Source organism: Amblyomma americanum, chromosome 1 (genome assembly GCF_052857255.1).
Source record: "Amblyomma americanum isolate KBUSLIRL-KWMA chromosome 1, ASM5285725v1, whole genome shotgun sequence".
NCBI classification, from domain to species: Eukaryota; Metazoa; Arthropoda; class Arachnida; order Ixodida; family Ixodidae; genus Amblyomma; species Amblyomma americanum.
In genome coordinates this window covers 16413688-16419778 of record NC_135497.1, presented here as the reverse complement: position 1 = coordinate 16419778, position 6091 = coordinate 16413688, and the positions used below count along the sequence as shown (strand labels likewise).

The 6091-nt window shown below is 48.3% G+C and overlaps 1 non-coding gene across 1 annotated transcript; it reads right to left on the bottom strand.

Annotated features, from left to right (window-relative positions):
• Positions 1-2849: 2849 nt before the first annotated feature.
• TRNAT-GGU (transfer RNA threonine (anticodon GGU)) lies at positions 2850-2923 on the bottom strand. Its single transcript has one exon. It is a non-coding gene; the product is annotated as a tRNA-Thr (tRNA).
• Positions 2924-6091: the final 3168 nt, after the last annotated feature.

The following is a 6091-nucleotide window of genomic DNA, read 5'->3' as shown; positions in this document are numbered from 1 at the left end:
GACACCGTCTGGATCAGGTCTAAATTTAAGCGGTAGTGGCTCGATAGCTCGGGCAACCCCAGCTGCGTTAATAATGACCACTGGTTCTGATGAAGGAAGAACCAACGGTTCGTGAGGTTCCGGAAAATTAAAAGGCACTGATTCGTCTATAAACGGGTCTTTAAAATGCTTGTTAAATAAGTCAGGCATTGCCTTTGGAGGCACAACACACCCATCCACATCTTTCAATATTCTTAGGGTTAATCACATGCCTCAATTTTGCAGGGTTGCTTCTTAGCAGATCATGTAAAGTGTGGTTATAAAAATGTTTTAATGGCGATTTAGGCCTTAGCAGATACGTCTTTGTACTACTGCCAGCCGTTATCAGAGTTCACTTGCCCTGCTATGTTTGTTAAGGGATTTCTCAACACCTTTGTGAACCAGGGGGCGTCAGTTCTTGATTCTATGTGTATTTTTGGGATGCAGGCATGTTCCTTTCCTTCAACCTATCACGAAATAGCAGCCACATTTCGTTTGTTGTGTCTCAAAGGTTGTTTCGAAAGTTTGCGCAAAGTCTCTTAGCATGCGGTTCATTTTTTCATAGTCACATTGCGGGTAGTTAGTACGCATTTGGTTGTAATCTGCTTGGTAGCAAGGTACATGGGTACTAAACTGTGGACGAATCTGTGATCGCTCATTTGTTCGAGTACGTAGTTGCGGGAACGAGTGAAAAGGTTTGTAAATAATAAATCTATAACGTGATCTCCTCGGGTAGGCTCCTGTACTAGTTGAATTAGATGGAACTTGGTCACAGTATCAAGTATTCATGGCGACTGGATCCGGAAGTGAGAGAAGACGTTATCCAGTTAAGAACAGGATAATTGAAATCTCATCCTAAAAGCACGATGCTTTGGCGCTATGTATTCTAGTGCATTGTGCAGATGATCGATAAAATCAGGTTTTGAGGGCGGCAGCACGCACCTATGATATATGTGGCACCTTTGAGTCGAACCATTCCTCCCAACAGCTCAAGACACGTGTCAAAGGCGACATGACATGGCTGGTAATCGCTCCGTACGGTGACCACTACGCCTTCTCCCCTTTCCTCTTTGCTATCTATACGAAAAAACACTTAGGTTATCAGGAAATGATAGTTGGCAGTTGGGAACGCCAGGGGTTAGCCATCTTTCGGTGCAAAGAATGACATCTGGAGAGCATGTAAAAATCATACCTTTCACAGTGTCAAGTTTAGGAACAATACTGCGGAAATTTGCAAGAAGCACCGAAATCTCTGAAATCTTGCCGGATGACCCCCTGCTTTGCGTTTTCGGTCATTGTGTACTGCGCACATTTTGTTTACCTTCACAACTTGTTCCAAAGCGGGGTCATATTTGTAACTTATACCACGCCAGTGAAGCTTATTAAACCGAAGAGTGAATCGCTCATTTTAATTCTTTCCGAATACTTTTTGCATACCAGATGAATTTTTTTTTCGTTGTAGCTGGATTTTGGGTTAAAAAATCTTCTTCCAACCATATTTGGGCTCAAAGGCTTTTAGGTTGAACGCACTCCGCAGTACTTCTTCCTTTATCGTGAAATTAAGGAACTTGATAATTATTAGACATTTGTACTCATCCCGACGCCGGCCAACGTGGTAAGCTCGTTCGATGTCGTTGGCGTCCAGTGTAACTTTTAGGTAGGTAGAAATGAAATCCAGCATTCTGTCTTCGCTATATTCATAGTATTTGTCTTCTGTTTCAGGCATGCCCTTTACCAACAGGTTGTTTCGCCTTATTCTATTGTTAAGATCATCAGCCCCGTTGCCAGGGTCCTTGCTTGTGCTTGCCACTTTTTGACTTTATTAATTGTCCCATGAACAGAACAGACATGACAGATATACACTACTCGTGTTCCGTCCAATGGCGGCAATCCGAGATTTGATGCCAAAAACATCGCGCTTAATTTTTTCCAACGTAGCTGCTGTGGCCTTGAAATTTTGGTCTTTTCAGCAATGAACTCTTTCAGCAGGTTAAGAACGTCCTCTACCTGAAGTCCCGGATTGGCCTCAATGTCTCCAACAGAAGGGAATAGCAGGGCTAAGAATACAGATGCTAGCGCATAAGAAGGTCTTGGCAAAATAACGCAAAGAAGCGCGTAAACTGCATTTGCTTGAACGCTTATGGCATGCAGCGGTGTGAAAATGGTAGCAAGGTACCAATACGAGCGCGGTACGGGTTGACGTCAATGCCCATTTTGCTGGCTGTGTTTACAAGGTACCAATGTCCAAAAGGCCAAAACGGGATCAGCGCCACAAAGTACTAACCAGCTATATAAAAAAAAGACAGAACCCTACTTTTCACGAGGCAGGAAAAGCAACTGAACACGTGCCACCAGTGGCTAACAATCCCGGGGGTCCGGCGGCTGTCCACTCATTTTATATGTCCAGGTGGCGCGGCTAGCAGCAATGATGTCACGAAGACGAAGGCAGCGCCGCTGTCCACCATCAAGTGCTTGCTGGCAGGTCGATAAGGCGCAGAGTAGAACTGATGTGTTATTGACTGTCAGCCACGAAGGCTGACATTAGCAACGGCATTGTCATTTCGAATGACTGTAAGAAACACGTCACATTTGTTACTCACACAGTTTAAAGCTTCTATGGCTGACACCAAGGAAAACAGGAGCCCTGAGTATGAGTCAAAGAAGAAATGCTTGTCAGGTTGTATTTGATCAAATTTTAGGCCCCCCCCCCCAGGTGGAGTAGATTTGTAATAAGGGAGTAATTATTCACTGACATACACCCAAATGCAGCCTAACAGTTACAAAGGAAAGCTAGCAGTTTGCTCAGAAACTTCATAGATAAAGAAAAATTCTTCCTAGTCCGGGGTTCGAACCCGGGACCACCGCTTTACCGGAGCAGTCGCTCTACCAACTGAGCTAACCGGGACGGCAATCTTATGGTAGGGCGAGAGCGAATTGATCAATAACTCGAAGTGGGAACAATGTTGGTCAAATTTTAGCGGAAACCCCTAAGGTGGAGCAGATTTGTAATAAAGAAGTAATTATTCATTGGCATCCATCCAAGCGCAGCCATACGGCTACAAAGGAAAGCTATTCTTTGGTAGACGTATGGCTGCGCTTGGGTGGATGCCAATGAGTTGTTACGCCCTTATTACAGGTTGTATTTGTTTCGCAGACGTTTTTCTTTCTTATTTCTGGTGCTGTGATTGCTATCTGTAGGTGTGGCTGTTTTCTGTATGCCCCGCCGCGGTGGCTTAGTGGTTAGGGCGCTCGACTACTGATCCGGAGTTCCCGGGTTGGAACCCGACCGCGGCGGCTGCGTTTTTGTGGAGAAAAAACGCTAAGGCGCCCGTGTGCTGTGCGACGTCAGTGCACGTTAAAGATCCCCAGGTGGTCGAAATTATTCCCGAGCCCTCCACTGCGGCACCTCTTGCTTTCTTCTTTCACTCCCTCCTTTATCGCTTCCGTTACGGCGCGGTTCAGGTGTCCAACGATATATGAGACAGATACTGCGCCATTTCCTTCCCCCCCAAAAAACCAATTATATATATATATATATATATATATATATATATATATATATATATATATATATATATATATATGCACAGGTTAATGACATGAATTTGCTTGTATGCATAGCAGCTTTAGTTCGAACAACTTGACTGTAAGAGTACGCGTGGTTGAGATGTCTTGAGATTTTAGTTGATAAGTATCGAGCATGTGGTGCCTGGTTGTAGTTTCCGTCTATTGACAATACCCTCCTTGCTATGTATGGGTGAATGGTGTTCCTGAAACGAAATATAGAAATCCTCTTTTTGACAGCAACAGGGGTGTTCTGGCTCTTTTAGATTTGAAATTCAGCAGGTATGATAACATTGTCAGTTAGTCCCTCAACAGTCATTTTATTCTCACCACTTTCACACTTAAAGTAGGGTGCTGCTTTTTCAGCGATGGCTTCAGCGGATGAAGGTGGTAACACAATGAAAAATTTCCTTGCCCTTAAGCACCTTCGGGAGCTTAAAGCGTGCAAGCATCGTTTCTCCTGAAGAAGAGAAGAAAATGTTGCCCTTCAAGCTGCATTTGAATTGAGAAGGCACGCTGGCAGTTCAAGACATATTGATCATTTTGATGGTGCTGTAAGAAGATGATGACTCAGCACTGCCGCGCTTTATCGTCATCGCTGGTGGCTAGAGCGCGAGTTTCGTACTGAAGCTGCTGCCGCTCTCCTGGTTGTCCTGTCCTGCTGCGACCTGAGTGCTACCTGCATTCGTCGCCGTGACCTATCAGTAAATCCACTCTTCGCATGCTGGAGGTGCCACGATCCTCACCTCCGACTTAGTCCTGGACTTCCGCAGACACACGGTACCCGATTTGCAAGACGTAGACGATCCAGGAGCCCCCGGCTCCACTTCCACCTGTCACCTGCCCTGGCGCCTTGCGCCAACGAGGCTCCCGTTTTATTCAGTGACAGCTGTGACCAAGATGTCGAGGACTGGTTTTCAGCCTACGAACAAGTGAGCCAGCACAACCAATGGGATGGCGCTCTCTAGCTTAGCGTCATATTCTACTTAACTGACGTTGCCGATCTGTGATACCGGAACCAAGAGTCGGACATCACCACCTGGCCCGCATTCAAGACCACCTTTGCTCAAACATTCGACCACCCTGCCGTTCAGAAACTTCGTGCTAAGCAGGTCTACGCTCGCTACTGGAGCAGACGGCTGGAGAAATCTTCACAAGTTACATCGAGGACATCGTGGACTTATGCAAACGCATCAACCCGACTATGACAGACGAAGATAAGATCGGCGCATCTTGAGGGACATCGATAATAGCGCCTTCAACAGGCTCACCGCTAAGAGTTCGACTATCATCGCGAAGGTCCACGAACTCTGCCAGAGTTTTGGCGAGCTACGCAAGCAGCGTGTTTCGGTTCGTCCCCCGGCTGACGCGTCGCTCGCAGAACTGGCTCCGGACACCGAGCCCTCTCTTGCCTCTCCGCTGAAATCAAGAATTTTGTGCGCAAGGAGGTAGCCCGTCAGCTGTCTCTGCTGCCCTGTCCGCCGGAGCAACCATCATTCCTTGCGCCGCATCTCAGTCCCGAAATACCGACACAGATCTCGAAAGCTCTCCCTTCCGGCCATCCTCCAGCTACTGTCGCTGACCCGCTGCCATTTGATGATGCCGTCCTCACTCCACCCACCCCCGCCACTGCGCCGCTGATTTACCCCGATGCCATCGCGCCGCTCGGCTCCCCATTCTGGCGGCGCCTCGCATCTATGCCGAAGTCGTGGCTCGCCCACCCCGGCAAATGCGTATCCTTCACCCCTGGTGCGCTCGCCACGCACTTTTGCTAGCCGTCTGCAGCTCCATGCTGCACATCGCACAACCGCCCGATATGCTTCGCTTGCGGGATACCCGGAGACGTCGCACGTCTTTGCTGACGCCGCGTGCCGCTGTCCGGCCATGCACTACCTGCGACGTCCTATTCGGGACCTTAGTTCCGAGTTCCGTCGGGGCGGCCGCCAGTCTTCTGACCATCAGGCCTTCCTGTCTCTTCGCTCACCTTTACCTCGGCGCTGCTCCATTTTACCCATGCGCCGCGACCTCCCTCAGCCGAGCCGGGAAACTAACCGCAGTTTCCGAGGCATGAGCTGCGTACTCATTCGAACGTCAAATACCCCTTTCCCCGCGAATATTACTGTCGTTATCGTTAAAGGTGTTTCGACCCTTGCGCTCGTAGTCACTGGCGCCGCCCTATCTGTTATTAGTCAAAAACTCTGTCGTTCCACTCTCAATGTGATGACGCCTATTTCCGGCCTGTCGCTCTCTGCACCGCTCGAGTTATAATTGCCAATGCTATGTATTTATTGAATTCATCGTTCTCGCCATTTCTCATGACGTCATTCTCGTCTGGGATTTCCTGTCCCAGCATCAAGCCCTGATTGACGGCGGCCGTCCCGAGGCCGAATTCTCCGTGTGTTATGCCATCCGCTACCGTGCTTGACGAGACGGGTCCTCGTGCTGCTACCAAACTCCTCATCGCTCAGGACACCAATAGTCCACCCGCCAGCGCTGTTCTTGTTCGGCT